Raw genomic sequence first — 17,511 nt, 5'->3', positions numbered from 1 at the left:
GAAATATCAAAGTAAAAATAATTGTGAGAGATATTTAAATATGAAATTTGTTTCAAATTAATAGTTATATATATGAAACATATTATGGAAAATTAGTTTGTCCTACATATATGAAAAATATTATGCAAATTAATATTATATATCATGCAAATGTTTGATAATTGGTTAGAATATTTTTCAAGCTGCCAATTTGCTTAAAACCGCTCAAATCGCGATTTGTCAATCTATCAATTTGCCATTCAATTTGTAATATTACTTTCAAACCACCTGAATCGCATCACGCGCACCCCTACCTCTAACACAAACCTAAACTTTCATAAAATATTTTTTTGTGTTAGGTACCAATTAAGGTGGCATTTTTGTTTAACTTTGAACATAAGTAAACTGGGAAATTTTTTTAAAATATGAAGGGTTAAAACAAGAAAAAATTTAGATGTCAAAGTGAGAAAATAGTTAAATATAAAAAAATAATGTGTAATTTACATATATTTTTTTATCAAATTAAAAACGTAAAATGATAACATGTTGGTTATATTTTTTTTTTTTATGAAATTTATTAAAAAGAGAAATTTGTGATAATAAAAAAAAATTAATTTTTTTTATGAAAACTTAATTAAATGATTTAGGTAACGACTGCGGCGGCATGTCTCCATTTCTCACTTCACTACCGAGCATCGATGTCGACACACATCGAGAGTTGTTTTGTGGCTTTGCTCTGTATTTGTGGAATGTGTGTTGCGTATTTCTCTTGTTATCCTTTATTTCCAATCCCTTCTTTTTTAATCGTATATGTTATTACATTGTTTAGAATTTCTTCTTTGATTCATGGTAGAAAATTTTCACAATGTTCATCAAATTTGAGTATTTTTTGAGTAGTTGATCTTCACTATTTTGAAATATGTATTCCTAGAACAAAATTGAAAGTCGAGCTATTGTGAGGAACAATGAAGAGTGGCTGACACTTCCGTGAGGATGAAACTCAGGGTCGTTGGACTCTCTAGAGTGATTTTTTTTAGAATAATTATAGAGTGATAAGGTTAGACTTTGAGAGTTGGAAGGTGAAAAGATTATTGTATCCTCCATTTTGGTAAAATTAAATCTTAATCATCTAAAAAATACTATAAGATCACTCTAAAAAAATACTATAGAGGTTCCTCACTCCATCGAGGCTGTTGGGTGTTTCGATCAAGCTAGGTAAAGATGATAGTGAATACGAGGAAGAGGAGATACAAAGATGAAGAGAGAGAAGAAAGGGGTTAGGGCCAAAACTCGCTTCTCTGTTATTACCGTTAGTAAGCCAAACGACATTTGGCGAGTGTTTGTTCGAAAATTCCAAGCCACGCCGTTCTACCTAAGCCTCAAATGTGCTTGCAATGTGGCAATTTCTAGTCTTTTGGATCTTTCAAAAGACATGTGGTGCATTGTGAAGAAAACGACTGGAGATGGCTGGGGTTTTGGATGGAGAGGATCCAAATCCCTTACAAACCTAATGAGATAGTGATGATGTGTAGTTTGAATTTTCTAGTGTGGTTTGTTTTGAAGAATATTTTAGAGTAATTTTTTATAGGGTCCTAACGCCATACGTCTATTTATGAATTTTTTGGACCATTAGGCCCAAGTTCTAGTGTATTTTGGTCAAAATGACACTATATATTGAAATCAACTCATCTGTCTATCTCTTTAAATCACTAAATTTGTCTATTTGTTAAAATTCACTAACCCTATTTTTTCATTTGTTAAAATTCACCAAACAACCTATCTGTTAAAATGTGATACATGTTACCCATTCAATAACACTCTATATGTTGAATATTATACATTTCTCTAATTCATCACTACCATTTACTACCGTCAGCTGGTGATGACGGTGATTTTTTCGACAAAATTTTCAACAACTTTTCCAATATGTCTTTATCATCAAATAAAATTTTCTCTTGGATCCAATGCCCTATACATTCTTTAAGAATGATTTTTTCACCAATATTCTCTTTTTTATATGGTTAAAATTTTGGTAGTATTTGGTAGAGTTTTTAAATATAATTTGATAATAGAGTTGTATTTTGAGTTTGTGAGTTTTGGAATTATGATTTGAGTATGAAAAATTTGTTTGTTTATGAGTTTTGAAAAAAATTTTTGAATTGAATTTTGGAGAGAGTTTTGAGTTTTTGAAATTAGAAAAGTTATTTGATTAAAAAATTTACAACTTATAACCAAATACACAATCCAAAATTCTATTCAAAACTCATATAAAAATTAAAAAAAATCTGAAAATATTTTTTTATTTACAATATAAAAATAATAGGTGCCCAAGAGAAGAAAAAAAAAATCGAACACTGTTCCGGTCAACCGACTGGATAAAATTTTTTGCCTGAAAAAGAGTTTTCAAAAGTATGTGTGGAATTTTAATTTGAAAACTTAGGGATTGTTTGGGGTATCCTAAATAAGTGTACGTTTTGTCTTTTTAGACTAAAAAGTTGAGGAAAAAAATATAGATGTTTGTGTTAACTTTTTGATTTTTTATGAAAAAATGTGTATTAAAAAATTGTATAAAGAAGTGTGTAGGAGAAGATTAGAAATGAAAAGTCAACAGTCGTACAATCGGAGGGTTGCGTTGATGGTAAGAAATTATTGGCTAATTTTCGGGCATTGTACTAAACGGCTTTGTCCAGTCCATGGGGGCCATCATGAGTCCCATTTTGATAATCTGAGCCGTTCAATGTATGGAACTCGTCGAGTACTATATGCAAATAAAAAGTCACGTTGATCGGATATCGATAGCTATCTGATCAGATGTGCTTTTTTTCCAACCGTTAATTATAACACCGTCCATTTATTTATACAAAACTAATTTGATCATATAGTTATCAATATCCAATCAATGTGATTTTTTATAGACATATAGGACTCGATGAGTTCTACACATTGAACGATTCACATTATCAAAACGGGACCCGTGATGGGCCCTCATGGGCCGAACAACAGTGTGTGAAAATTACACAAAACTGTGCAATTTTTCCTTTCAAACGCAGCAAAGAGCTTCACGGGTCAATTGATGAGTTGTACGGTTGTGTGAATTGATGTGCGAAAAATTAATTTTTTATTTTTTATTTTTGTGAATAGTGATAATTTTTTGACTTTTTGAGGAGATGCTAAACTTGGCCTTAAAACAAACACCACACTAAAATGAGTGGGTGGAAATGTGTTTGAAACACATAACCAAACACATGGCTCTGTTTGGTGGAGTTTTCAAAATATAGTTCCACACTCACTTTTGAGTGTGGTGTTTGTTTAGTATTTTTAAAAAGTAATTTCACTCACTTTAAAAACTCTTGAAAATTTGGGTCCTACTGATCGTCCGGTCGGTTGACCGGAACAGTGTTTGGGTTTTTTTTTTTTTTTTATATTACAAAAAAAAAAATTTGTGAATTTTTTTAAAATTTTTTTATGAGCTAAGAGCTTTGAATAGAATTTTGGGTTGTGTGTTTGGTTATAAGTTGTAAGTTTTTGTGTCAAATATCATATGTCACATCACTTAATTCAAATTCAATTTAAAACTCTTTTTAAAACTCTTTTCAAAACTCATAATCAAATAAATTTTTCACACTCAAATCAAAATTTCAAAACTCACAAACTCAAAATGCAACTCTATTATCAAATTATAATTCTAAAACTCTACCAAACACTACCTAAGAGTACGTTTGGGAAGCCGGTTGTGGGCTAATTTAGCCAAAACACGACAAAATTGGCTAAATTAGCCACAAGGCAACAAAATATGAATCAGCCTCCATTTGAATGGTAGCTCACATACAACAAGGGTTTAAATTACCAAAATGCCCTATGTTGAAAATGTTGAACCAATTAGCCACTACCGTCCACGTGTCCTACTCAGCTGCACTAAAGTATAACCTCAACCAGCCAAGTCATGTCAACAGCAAAAACGAAAACGTTTTTTAATATTTTTAAATATTTTAATTTCAAAATATTACAATTTGAATTTTTTAAATTTTAAAATTTTTTATAAAAAAAATTCAAACTCTATTTTATAAAAATATTTTTAAATATTTTAATTTTTTTGTTAGGTATTTAGTTATGATTTGAGTGTAGAGTTATGAAAGTAGTATGAAGTTTCAAATTATGTGTTTGGTTATGAGTTTTAAAAACAATTTTTTAATTAAGTTTTGTTTTCTGTGTTTAGTTACGATTTGAGTGTAGAGTTGTTTTTAAATTTAAAATATTAACATTTTAAATTATTTAAATTTTTTGAATATTTAAATTATTTAAATTTTTTTGTTAAAATAATTTTTTGAATATTTAAATTATTTAAATTTTTACGCTTTAAATTTTTTGAATATTTATTTTAAATTTTTGCTTATTAAATTTTTTAGATCATTTACATTATTTAAATATTTACAATAAAAATAAAATAAAATTAAAATTAAATTATTTAAATTACACAGGACAATAAAATAAAACCTCACTTTTTATCATTTCACAGAAAATGAAAAAAAATAAAAAAAATTAAACAAAATATTACAAAAAACGTAAATTAAAGAACAAGAACTTATTTCAATGTATAAAAAAATAAAAATGACAAAAACATAAATTTAAAAAAAATTACAAAAATTAAGCAAAATACGTCAAATCAAAATCCAAAATAAACAACTAAACAAATAAATATTTTACCAAAATACCCCAAAATAAAACCCAAAAATAAAAAATAAAAAAATTTAAACAAAATATGCCAAATGCAAACCTAAAATAAAAAAAAAGGTTAGCAAAAAACGGCAACTCCAAACCGAAAATATATTAAAAAAAAATTAAAAAAGAACAACAACTATTTCGGACAGTTGGCTTGCTGACGTGGACGACATGGCCCTTGCAATTAAGGTAGATGTGTTTTGGGAAGGGCACTTTGGTAAATTAACAGGAACACACATCACCAAAAAGTCAAAAAGCCAAAAAAGTCAAAAAGCCCTTCCCAAACCAGGCTTTTTAACCCCAGGCTAAAATAGTCAAAAAAAGTTAAAAAGCCAAAAAAACCAACCCACTTCCCAAATGGAGGCTAAAGTAACTATGGTTAAAATTTTCCATCCTTAAGAGAAATTTTGAGAAAAGTTCATCCTAAAGAATTTTTATGGCATAATTGGTGACTCATAAACATGGACAACTCTTTAAACTTTATCATGACATTTTTTAAAGATTAATGGATGAAAAGTTCATTTTTATGAGTTTATATGGCATAATTTTTCTCCCATTTTTGCACTTGTTTTTTTCTCTATTTTTACTTTATCTTCTTCTCACACATTATTATCAGTCATCACTCACCGTTGTCACTACCAATTCCAAAAAGTTGTTGAAAAAAATGGTCAAACGATAGCAAGCAGGTAAACAAATAAGTAGGCCATATAAGTGGACAAATGAATAGATAGATTGACAGTAAAAAATATTATGGTTTTTAAATTGCTAATATCTCCATAAACAAATAATATTAAAACTTAGGGCAAGTGCCCAACAAATTTAAAAATCGAACATCTGACCTGGGTTATTTATTTATTATTTTTATTATAATTAAGAAATTTCTTTCAAATACAACTGCTTTAAATTTAAGAACTGTCATACTTGATCTAAAATGGCTAGCCATGGCAATTCTGTTTTCAAAGACTTGTAGCTAGCATGAATTTCCAAGTGAACATGCACTTATATTGTTTTGTTGTCAACAACATTATTAAGTGTTCAATATGACTGGCAATCTACCAAACTTTCTCTCCCTCGATCAACCAGTGAATAAAACTTACAAGTCAACAGTTGCTTTTTGTATTTTTGTTGAATCCCAATCCAACCTAACATTCTTGTTTTTTTAATTTTTATCCATTCCAGTTTGTTGGGACACTGCAATCTGGCCAAAAATAGATTTGTACAAGTCTTTATATGACACTGCATTGGTATATGTATATAAGTTTTTTACTATAGGAAAAAATATATTCACTGAAAAATTCAATCATGAAAATTATGTTTGCATTTATAGATATAAACATTTGACAGAGAATTGAGGATTGAATATTTTGATAATTATAACATTGCTACTTTAGTGGTCGTTTGAGAACAGACTTTTTAAATATATATTTTTAATTTTTTTGTTAAAATATGAGATGAAAAAAATTAATATGTTTATGATAATTTTTTAATATTTTACGAAAAAATATGCAAAAAGTAGAATGAAATTGAATTTTTGATATTTATTGATTTATTTATATTTTTAGTGATTTTTTGACTTTTAGGTTGAAATATCAACTCCCCAAACAACCACTTGGTATATATATGTTAGATACATTCGAAGAACCACATATACATACTTTGAACAACTATTATCATTGATGAATTTGTTTACATGAATATATTCATGATTTTAACATAAGGAAATGAATTCGGTTCAAAAAAAGAAAAGAAAAAGAAAAAGAAACAAACATATATATAAACCATTTAAAAAAAAGAATTATAATTTCAAAATTTATTGATATAAAAAGAAATAAATAAGATGAAAATATATACAAGGTTTCTTTTATCAATGTTGAGTTACAAAGATAGCAACTGTGAAACAATTTATCTACATTAAAATGAGAAATTTTGAATTATACTTAACTTCATATGATTAAAAATATTTATGATATAACTGACATTAAAATTCCAAATAATGTATTTATCAAAATCAAGAAAGTTGTTGACTCATTCTCCACCTTTTTCTTTTGGGAGAATTTCAAAAAAGTGGAGTGGAGGAAAAATAATTTCAAAATAATAAGGTCATTTCTGATTTCACAAGATTAATAATGAGATATTAATAATTTAATTAAATTAGTGTGGCATTCACAATCCCACTTCTATCCCATTACTAATAATCTTAAAAATTTATTGGATTGATTATCCATTGGATTGATAATCCTAAAACAAAATGTCAAAACAAACATAGAATAATTGGGCATGCGGATTAATAATCCCAATCCCATACTCTAATCCTTCCAATCAAACATGCCATAAAAGTACAAATGGTTCATATATGTAAATTTATGTAATAAAAACTTATACTATCATTATTTTAAAATTATTTTTTAAGTTATGTTAAGGATTCAAATAAATTGTCAAATTTTCTACCAAATTTTTCACATAAGTGTGGGACCCATACACATATAATTTGTATAGATTCCATACTCATGTGAAAAATTTGGTAAAAAATTTAATAATTCGTTTAACATCCATAACATTCTCCTTATTTTTTGCCCTCCACTTTTTTTGAAATTCCCCCTTTTCTTTTATCTCTAGGCTTGGGCTTATAATGGACATCAGTCCTGAAAAACAAGACTCCGTTTGTTTAGGGTTTTAAATTATAGTTTCACCTATTAATTTAAGTGTATTATTTGTTTCGAACTTTTAAATCATAATTCTACACCTATTTCTCAAAATTCAATTCAAAACATAATCATTACTTTTCAAAACTTATAACCAAACACATAATTCAAAACTTTTTTCAAAACTCAATTCAAATCAATATTTTAATTTTTTAAATATTTTAATTTTGTTAAGATTTTAAATATTTTAATATTTAAATATCTTACGATTTTTTTAATTTTTTAAATATTTTAATTTCAAAATATTACGATTTTAATTTTTTAAATATTTTATAAAAATAAATTCAAACTCAATTTTATAAAAATATTTTAATTTTTTTGGTTATGTATTTGGTTACAATTTGAGTGTAGAGTTGTGAAAGTAGTATGGAGTTTCGAGTTATGTGTTTGGTTATCAGTTTTAAAAATAATTTCTTAATTGAGTTTTGTTTTATGTATTTGGTTACGATTTGAGTGTAGTTTTTTTTTAATTTAAAATATTAACATTTTAAATTATTTAAAATTTTTGAATATTTAAATTATTTAAATTTTTACGATTTAAATTTTTTGAATATTTATTTTAATTTTTTACTTATTAAATTTTTTAGATTATTTAATTATTTAAATATTTATGATTTAAATTTTTTGAATATTTATTTTGAAAAAAAAAATTATTTTCTTTGTAGTATTTTCAATTAAAAAATTGATTAATGTAATTTTCTGCTAATAATAAATTTTTTTAATTGAATTTTAAAAAGAGTTTGGTTATGAGTGTTGATCAGAATTTTCAATAGTGTGAAAGTAGTGTATTTTGTTATGAGCTATAACAATTTGAATTAAGTTTTGAAAACTCTTTTCAAAATTCATAACCAAACAAATTTTCTTATTTTATATGTCGAATCAATCTTTCAAAATTCAATTTCACACTCAATTCAACACTCCTATAACTAAACAAATTTTCTACACTCAAATCATAACTCATACTCTCAAATCATATTTACAAAACTCTACCAAACGCAACTTAATTTCTTTTATTAGTTTTATGCTTTGATCAAATAATTTCTTTAATCTCTAGGGTATGGTTTGCCCCAGTTTTAGTTTTATATTTTGATTCTTAGATTTCATACGTATAGAGGGGCGGTCACTTAAAAACCTAAAGGGGTCATCCACTTAAGTTTTTAATAAAAAAATTTAGAGGGACAATTTTTTTTAATAATTTGAGATAATCAATAACTAATACTATTGTAATATTTTTTTTTTTTTCAAAAGTATGAGGTGATTGCCCCCATTCCTCCCTTTAGATTTGTCCTTATTTATTTGATTAGAGTATAGAATAGAATGAAAAGTAAAAATAATAGAAAGGTGAGTGGAATAAAGAAAAAAAGTTGAGTGGAATAAAAAAAAAAGTGAAATGAAAATTATTCATTGTGTTTCGATCCTGTTTTCTAAATTTATTTTTTTGAAAATTTTGAGTTTTTGTTTGGTCATTTTGAAAACCGGACAAAGTTTTCTGAAAACTAAATTGGAAGTATTTTTTGATGTGACAATTTTTTTAAAAAAAATTGTGGAAACTTAAATTTACAATAATGTATTTTTTAAAAAACCAAACAGAGATTATTTTTCAAAATAGAGTTTTCAATTCACTTTTTGAAAAAATAATTCAAAAAAATAGAACCAAATGCAAAAAAAAATCTCACATTGGTTAAAATGAATTTTTTGTGAGAAGTTATAAAAAAAATCTCATCAACCGACCACATAGTCAATTGCCAAAAAACATGGCAGAATGATTACATATTTGATTGTTCACAATATAACAGTGCACGTAAGTGAATTCTTGTGTTAGATTTTGTCTTGCTTAAACTGATTTAATTAATTCCATTCATAATTTTTTTTTTTTTTTATGACACTCGAATTTTAATTTGGAGAAATATCAATTCAATCCAAGTTTAAAAAAAATATATACATATTAATGACAACTATTAGGGAAATTTATTAGAAAGTTTTATTTTGGGAACTTTTATATCATTTGGTTTCACATTTTAAATGGTTGATTGAGGAGTCTTTATTAGGTGTAGTGTGTGATCAGTAGTCTTTTTTCAAATGTAGATGGGTATTGATTAGACAGATATACCCTTATTAGTTAATTGGGAAAGTTTTTTTTTTTTTGAATGTGTAACAGGTATTAATGTGATACTCCAACGATGGGACAACGTGGTAGGTATAATGTGACATTCTAGAGTTTTTACTCATACTTTCGTTTGGGAACAGGCTAATTTAGTAACTTTTTGGCTATTTGGCTAAAAAGGTGAGTAAAAAAAACTTGTATGTTTGGGATGACTTTTTGGCTAATTACGAAAAGATGTGCAAAAAGTAGAGAGAAAAGAGAATCTTTGACTTTTTGGTATGGGTTGTTGGCTTTTTGACTAATTTAGTAACTTTTTGGCTAATTGGCTAAAATAGCCTCTTGTGTATTTTTTTCAAATGTGACAACGTGATAAATATGATGTGACACTCAAAAAAAAAAAAAAAAACTCCTTAATATACTTTTTTCAAATGCTCAGAACGTGGGGGGTATGTTGTGACATTCTAAAAAAATTAAAAATTCTTTAGTGTACTTTTCCTAAACGTGACACGTGACACTCTAACGTGGCAGATTCCATTTGATTGAATTACTGCGTGTTTTCATGTCATGTGCCAAAACACAATTAGTAAGGAATTCACGTTCCACACTGCGCGTGTTACAAACAATTAAACTTTAAAAAGTTACTAGTGCACTTTTTCGAACAATGTGACACACAAACATCCCACCACCTTTTCTATACATAAAAACTCTATTTTTTTTAAACGTGACATGTAACACTCCAACGTGGCAGACCCAATTTAATTGAATTACTGCATGTCTTCACGTCACATGCCAAAAAACAATTAGTAAGGAATTTACGTCCCACACTGCGTGTGTTAAAAACAACCAAATTTTAAAAAGCTACTAGTGCACTTTTCGAATAACGTAACACACAAACATCCCACCACCTTCCCCATACATAACCACGTCACTTGTGCCCCAACTATACTAACAATAGCAAAACAGTCAACAAATAATTTAAGGGACCACTCAATCGCCAAAAAAATATTTAGGATCTTATGGATTATAAGTTTACAAAATTCTCTTAAATATCATAAGTATTAAAATATTAAATCATAAACTATTTCATGGTTGTGTAAATATTTTTCTAAAACTGATGTGTAATTTTTCCTTTTAATTTAGAAGCCTTTCATAATTAGAGTTCATCATAATTCTAGAAAGGGTTGATTCTTCTCAACTTGTAATTTTAAATTGAGACAGCGAGCTTAATAGATTTGTTTTGGAGATGATTTTAGGTATTTGAAATAACTAATAAATATAATTTTAAGAATAATTATTTACTTTTATAATATATATATAACTCAAACATATAATTATTAGGGTAAATTATAACTTAATCCCCTGTGGTTTACCCAAAAAACACGGAGCTCCCCTATAATTTCATTTGTAACACTTAAACCCCCTATACTTTATACCAAAGTGTAATTTTGGACGGACGTAACAAAAATTGTAAAAAGTCTAAATTACCCTTATTTATTTCTCTAATTTTCTTCTTAATGCCATTATAAACTACCAGTCAACAAATTGAATCTATCATTGATAAGTTAACATGTAGACACTTGAGGAGAAGGATAAATGGTGAACCCAAGCTTTGACTTCTCTCTCTCTCTCTCTCTCTCTCTCTCTCTCTCTCTCTCTATATATATATATATATATATATATATATATATGTATATATTATATCTTCTATCTCACCGTGACCACCATCATCGCCACCATTGCCCAGCTCCGTCAAAACCAAGAACCACCTATTACAAAATGCTATAGATGAAGCAACAGAAGAGAGTAGATGAAAAGGAAAGAAATAGATTTTGAGATATTTCTTTGAAATGTGTGACATTAGTTTTCGGACAACTTTCGGCATGCCGAAACCACCCATTTCAGGAAGAAAGTGAGAAAATGAGGTAGCGTAGGATGAAGTATAAAGCAAGGTGAGAAGATTGGTGAAAGAACGGGATAAAACCATTAAGAAACACGAAAGTTATGGAGTCCGAAAGATGGGCCGAAGAAATGTCGGAAACAGGAAGAAAAAGTGGGTTTGGTTGGTATGAATCCCATCAATGCTATTTCAAAAATCTAAATGTTTACACATATTAATTATTTGATTTCATGGGTTGGATTTGTTACTAATTTGAATTATAAGAAGAAAAGTGGGTTTGGATAATTTTTAGTGAGAGAAGTTGTGGTGGTGATTTTGAGTGGTGGTTTTGCATGGAATAAGAAGTTGGTTGTGAATAATTTTTAGAGAAAGAAGTTGTGGTGGTGATTTTGAGTGATGGTTTTGCATGGAATAAGAAGTTGATTGTGGTTTTGCATGAAATATGATGGTGGTGATGTTGGTTGGTTGTGATTTTGCATGAAAGGTGATGGTGGTGAGATGAGAGGGGAAAATAGAGGTGATGGTGGTGATGGTGGTGAAGGTGATGGTGTTGTATATTTATATAATGAGAGAGAGAGAACTTGAGGTAAATGAAACAAACAAAAGGATATTAATGCTTTAGGTAAATGAAACATATGTGAGTGATTTTCCGATCATACTGCCCAACTCAGTATTCAGCTGGAGAACACTGGCAGAATAGATGACACCTGGCTAACCTGTAACAAAAAGAGAAGATTCCGGCGGTGGTTCGTCCACCCGGGGATACTCCGACGATCAAGTCAGTATATCTCTCAAAGATAATCAATAGTGCAAACTCATTATTCCGAATATAAATTGCGTACCTTAGACCCACGGGGGTGCCTCTCTTTTATAGCTAACTCAATCCTTGTCCCAATAGGAACCTTGCTCTAATGGACTTAGGATTACTATCTATCTTGGACTCCCAGTAGGATTGGGATAAACTCCCTAATAGTCTTATCCTTTCCCAACTGTAGTCTTCCCATTTTCTAGGACTCTCGTGCCTTATCCGCTTATCTCGGATTCCGATATCTTCGGAGATAACCTCGGCTTAACCGAGATCACCTCGGCGTCATGACCTGGACACGTGGCACCTCGGTTGTCACGTCGGCGTCACCTTAGCCACGTGTTGGTACTCAGAAAATATATCCCCACAACTGCCCCCTAGGTTCTATTACCTCGGCATTCTGAGGTGATGAAACCTATATCATTCATTTCTTCCAGTACGTCGGTTTACAGTATTTCAGCCGAGATCATTATGTTGGCCGACATGCCTTCGTTAAAGAACAAGGATTTCAAGAACCCTTTCACGCGTATGGGCTGTCATACAATAATTCAACCGTTTACGACACGCGTCTTTCCTATATTGGATCGTACTTACGACGCGCCTAAAAACCGTCTCGCGCCTGCGTGCGCCGTCTAACAAAGCCGTCCTCCTAGGCGCATTGATGGCCTTTTTGCCGCTGTTTCCAATTTTTAACAAAATTTGTTTCTGTTTTTTACCTTTTTCACTTTTCATTGTCTCTGTTGTTCTCTCTCTTTTTAGTTTTTTTCTCCAAATCCTCCATTGTTCAAGCTCTCCTTGCTCTACAACTCATTCCATTCATCCCTTCCGACGTAATTTCCATTGTTTCGTTGTCTTCACGACCGTCACCTGATCTCGGCGATCCTCACACCGGTTTCCCTTCTCTGGTAAGTCACCATTCCTCTTGGTTTTTCAGTTCTTGTTGTGTTTCATGAAATTCTGTTTTATCATTTAGTCGCCATTGCTGTTTTACTCGAATATTTGATTTGCGAATCATGTATCTGAACATATTTATTTCATAATTTTGCTCTTTGTCCATGTCTTGAACACTCGTACTGTTCACATGCCTGTTGTTTTCTGCCATTGTTCTTGGCCTGATACACTTGTGCAATCTTTTTGTCTTGATTTCTTGATGTCTTCATCGCCATTCTTGTTTCTGAAACGGATCCCTGTTTTTCTGTTTTCCAGATTCATTCCTTCAATCTTCATCTCCATAGACTTAGGTTTGAGATTTGTCTGTAGAACCCACAATTTAGGAAAAACTGAAACGAACTCCCTCTAGATCCATACAAACCCTTACCAAAGTGTACTTTTAGGTTTTTGGCCGAGGTCCTTTGAACCTTCCAGAAATTCTTCTTCCTGAAATTCGATATCTCCATTTAAGCCGACATCATGGGTATGTGGAAACATAGGGTAAACACCCCATCCAAACTAGAATTCTTTAGACAAGAGTTTGAAATCCCAGCCGACGTCCATCTGAGGTTGGTTGGGGATGATGACTCTATCATGCCTACTGATGACTCTATGCCTTTCCCTGTGGTAGCCTTCATTGAGTGTGGACTTCGGCTCCCACTCAACATCCTTTTCCGTGAAATACTTCATTATTACAAGTTGAACCCAATGCAACTTTCCATCAATTCCTATCGAACCGTCAATGGTATCATAGCCTTAGCCAAACAAGAAAACACTAGGATCACATTAGCCGACATCCAATATTGTTACACTATGTGCGGCCTTAAAAAAGACACTGGCTACGTTACTACCTCAAGCCGAGGTCCACTGAATACAAAATCGTTGCCGACCTCCCTGACTCCAACAAGGGAGCTGGTGACGATTATTTCATTACTTCGGGGAACTGGGAGTTCGCCCCAGATGAAGATCTCCATCTCTTCCCTCTCCTTCGATCAGTCTTTGCAAAGGGCAATGGTAAGAGCCCTGCATTCATACCTACTTTGTTTTTTAAAGTCTTTCATACTTTATCCATTTCTTAATGTCTGTTTTTCTTGCAGTTGTTCCTAAGCCACCAAAAAACTTTCGCTAATCCTTCATTCCCAGCAAGGATTTGAAGAAACTCTTGGACCTGCTAGTCTATAAACGAACGGCGCCCTTGTTTCTCAATTTTATTCCAACATACAAGTCAACTTTGCCCGACGTCCCTAGGAGGAAGAAGAAAAGCCTTTCTCCACCCTCTGCCACAACTCCACAAACCGCATCCGCATCTCGGACAGACCAAGGATCAACCTCTGATCCAGCTGAGCAACCGTCAACCTCGGCTCCATACTTAATTCCAATATCCCAATGCCGTCGTCGACGCTGAACAGTTTCTTCTGTCGAGATGGGTCGCCCAAAACCAGTCGCAAAAGACCTCTTGGCCAGCATCCCTTCTGACGTTGATGCACAACCAACACAAACCCAGCTTCCACCAAAGCCAAAACGAACCAAAAAGGCTCAGCCCAAGGCAAAGGTGACTCAGACCGATTCTGAGGATATCCTGCCAATTTCCAAACTGGCTCCGAGTGAGAAGACTGCCTCTATCCCTGCGAAGAGGTCCACCGAAACACTTCCATCCGAATCTACCAAATCGAAAAGGCCGAGGTCATCTTCTGCAACGACCTCGGGGTCTAAAAAGCCTGCCGCCCCCTGGACCCCCGAAATTACTTTGGAAGATAAGCCTGCTATGGCTAGTGATAGCGCCAATGATATCAACGTTGGTGTCACCCTCAATACTGCTCTACTCCTTCCCTGCGATCTCGACCGGAACGCCGAGTTGAGTGAGTACGAAAATTATGCTTTGATGCTCCAGCGATCTATTCAAGTAAGTATCTTTACTTGGTAATTTTTCCTCTCCTGTACTTTAGAAGATTTTGTAATAACTTTTGTCTTGTATTTTTTCAGGCTATCCAGCATGCCCATTCTTTCTCTATTCAATCTTTTGAAAATCGAGAGAGGTTGGCCGAGATGAAGAGGGAGTTCTCCAGTCTTCAAAAGACCAACAAGAGTTTGCAATCAAAGATGAAGAAGTTGGAGGACTAAGTCGAGGCTGCAATCAAAGCCCAAACCGATGCCCGAAGAAAAGGCTGAATCTGTCGAGGCCATCAGGAAGGTTTCTGAGGCCCAAAAAAGAAAGGCCGAGAAAAATATGGATCAGGCCCAAAAAAAGCTTCAAGAGGCCTTGGCCACGAAAGAAGCCGAAATCAAGGATGCCGATGAGAAGGCATATGCTCAGGGCATGGCCGATGTCACAAAGGCCTACGAAAGGCAGGTGAAGCAGGCATACAACAGGGGTTTCACCCTTGGTTGGATGTCTCTTCTGAAAAGGCTTGAGGTTCCCGAGGACTCGCCTCTTCGGAAAGCCGACGCCATTCCTCTTCCATTCCCTCCACCTCCTCCACCAGCTCAATCCGATGATGATTCTGAATCTGAAGAGGAGGAGACCTTGGTCAGGAAATCCAAGGAGGCTGATGGGGCCAAGTCCCATTTTCTGAATGAGCAAGTCCTAGACTTGACTCAAGATGAGGAGGGTGATGAGGTCCTCAAAGATGCTGCTCCTGAGAGGGTTTCAGCCGACGTTTCCCTCGCCGACAAGAGCATTGATAAAACTTTGCAAGAGATTGATGCTGAGCCTGTGGCGGAGAAGGCGGCCGAGGTGGCTTCTCAACAGTCTTCCGAGGTCCCAACCCAACTTACTGCCGATGCTGAGGAATCTTAATTTTGATGCCTTTTTCTTCTGTCTTTTGTACCTTTGCTTTTCTTTTTTGGGAACGATTGTAAGCTTTTGGCCGATGTGCCTTTTCTGAATATTAATATAACTTTCCTTCTCTGAGTGTTTGTATCTTTGTCTTTTCTTTACTGCTCTTGCATGATTCTATACTTAGAAGTTTTGGCATGTCTTCAATATACACTTCAATCCTTGTGCAACCTCCTTAGGGTGACACACTTCGGTTGTACAAATCGATGATTTATCTCGGTAAGTACCTAACTACCTTTCTCGGCATAATCTTGGTTTCACTTTGTAGATATAAAACTTCGACAAGTATTTAACCTTAGTCTTCTATAGCGATCCCGGTTGTCCCTTTATTGTTCTGTTGTATTCTGAGCTCGGTTCCGTGGAGTTGAGTGTTGTATCTATCTTGTTGTCATCCTTTAATTCCGTTTGTTTGAGTTATAGGATGTGTTGGGCTTGTTTCGAACAGGTGGGTTGAACCTTGGTCTGAAATCTTGTTGCCAGGTTTTTGGTCGTCCCGCTCGAGCGGGTCTTGTTGCGCTCGAGCGGATATTGCACACTCCCAGTGTTTCGTGTCCCTGCAAAACTTCTGCAGGTGTGATTTTTATGCTCGAACGGGTTTGTTTATGCTCGAGCGGTGGTGCTCGAGCGGGTACTCTGGCGCTCGAGCGGGTAGTACCTTTTCGGTGTAAGTTCTGGGAGGGGGAAATCTACGCTCGAGCGGACTGGTTTTCGCGCTCGAGCAGATGTGCTTTATTCTTGTGTCTTGGCGCTCGAGTGGGCCTTCTTGCGCTCGAACGTGTCTAGATTTTTGTTCTTGACGCTCGAGCGTTGTGTTCTCCGTTCGAACGGGAATGTTATATATCAGTTGGCAGCTGGGCGTTTTAAATTCACTTTTTACATTCTCTCTCTCTCTCTCTTACTTTCTAAAAAGCCATTTGAGAGCTTCTCTCTCTAGAACCTTGCCTTCTCTCTAGGTATTGATCTAGCTAGGGTGTTTTCTTCACCTTTGGTCTTCACATAAGTTGGGTTGATCGTCGAGGGCTTTACCTTGATCTGAAAATTTTGAGTTTTGGAGCACGTTGAGTTTCGTCATCTTCTTCCCTTGAGCTCCGAATTTGAGGTAGGGATTCCTACTCACTATTATGGTCTTCGACATAGATTATTGGTAGTTTTGATAAAGTGTTGAAGTTGGTTGATTTTGGGACTTAGGGTTTCAAAAGGGTATAAACAAGGGTTTGATAATTTGATTCTTAAACATGTATTTTGGGTTTCAAAATAATGATGTTGTTGTTGGTTGTTGATATATAGGCCATTGGGTCAATATTGGGAAATGGGGTAGAAAACCCTAATTTGTTGAATAAATTAATTGGTATAATTAATTTGGAAAAAATTGTGGACTTATGGAATTGAGTTGGAAATAATGAAATTGGCTCATTATGTTGTGAAATGATGGAGTTGGATTTATAAATCGCTCACTTTTGAAAACATTGATATTTTATCTGTTGGAACTTTTATTATCTGTTTAGAAATAATTGCTTGGGCTACCGGTGGAGGGTAGTT

The sequence above is a fragment of the Camellia sinensis genome, chromosome 15, assembly GCF_055761805.1.
Source record: "Camellia sinensis isolate YWXY chromosome 15, ASM5576180v1, whole genome shotgun sequence".
NCBI lineage: Eukaryota > Viridiplantae > Streptophyta > Magnoliopsida > Ericales > Theaceae > Camellia > Camellia sinensis.
Note: the sequence above shows the minus strand (reverse complement) of the source record.